We start from the raw sequence: 991 nt of genomic DNA, 5'->3' as shown, positions 1-991 counted from the left end.
CCCGGAATCCGACCCAAACCCAAGTGTGGAGCCTGGTTTACTGCTAGCTGTGTGGCCCCAGGCAGGGGGGGCCCCTACTCCAGCGCCATCATCTGAAAACAGGGATAATCACCACGTGGAGGTCACAGAGCCGGCAGCATCCCCCCCCGTCAACATGGCCTGTTAAGTGTGTGAGTGGCTTTCTGTTTTGCGTGTCCCCGCAAGGGCACGCACCTGCCCCCCTGGCCTTGCCTGACTGCTCACACCCACCCACCCAGTGCCCTACCACATCCCAGAGGTGGGGAGCCCTGTTTGAAATGAGTTTTCAGATGCAAATTTCCTATTCTGCACTCGGTAAATGACCCTTTCTTTTGGCCCTGTAGACAAAGCTTAGGTTAATTAACTTTCAATCAAGTGCCTTGGACAGGGACTAGGGTGCCACCAGCCTCTCTCCCCAGCGGGCTCTGGGGAGAGTCCCACCTCAGAGCTCCAGAGCGGCGCGGCTCTCAAGAGTCAAAAGGACCATCTAAGGTCAAGGCTCTCGCCCTCCAAACCAGCTCCTGCACTAACATCGGGAAGGAGGGGAGGGAGCCGCTCACAGACACAGGACAGGAAGGTCTGACTCCGTGTCTGCCACCAGAGCCACGAGGCAGGGCTGGTGGGAAGAGGAGGCGTTGTTAAAATGGTTTAAGCACCAACACTGCTCTTAGCGACTCTCATGGAAAGGGCTCCGTCACTCCAGGGGCTAACGTGAGACAGAAAACCTTCCCGGTGACAGAGCTGTAGCTGGTAGTAGGTGTAGAGGGACGCCCCAGGCGGGAAGAGAGGCAGGCACACCAAAGGCCCACCACGGAGCCCAACACCCCTGCCAAGCTCCGGGAAGGGCCCGGGAGGCCGCGCGGGCGGGCGGGGAGCTGCGGTGTGGCCGTCGGGGCCGTAGCCCAGCACTAAGGCTCAGGGCGCCCCGGCAGGGACTGCCCTGCACGGCCGGCCCAGCACCACCCCCGTTTCT

General features: G+C 61.0%; 1 protein-coding gene across 1 annotated transcript in view; it reads right to left on the bottom strand.

Annotated features, from left to right (window-relative positions):
• RUVBL1 (RuvB like AAA ATPase 1) overlaps positions 1-991 on the bottom strand; it is a 38777-nt gene that overhangs the window by 13342 nt on the left and 24444 nt on the right. The gene's annotated exons all lie outside the window — the stretch shown is intronic.

Source organism: Crocuta crocuta, unplaced genomic scaffold (genome assembly GCF_008692635.1).
Source record: "Crocuta crocuta isolate KB4526 unplaced genomic scaffold, BGI_CrCroc_1.0 scaffold296, whole genome shotgun sequence".
Lineage (NCBI taxonomy): Eukaryota > Metazoa > Chordata > Mammalia > Carnivora > Hyaenidae > Crocuta > Crocuta crocuta.
Note: the sequence above shows the minus strand (reverse complement) of the source record. Positions and strands in the feature narration are given on the sequence as shown.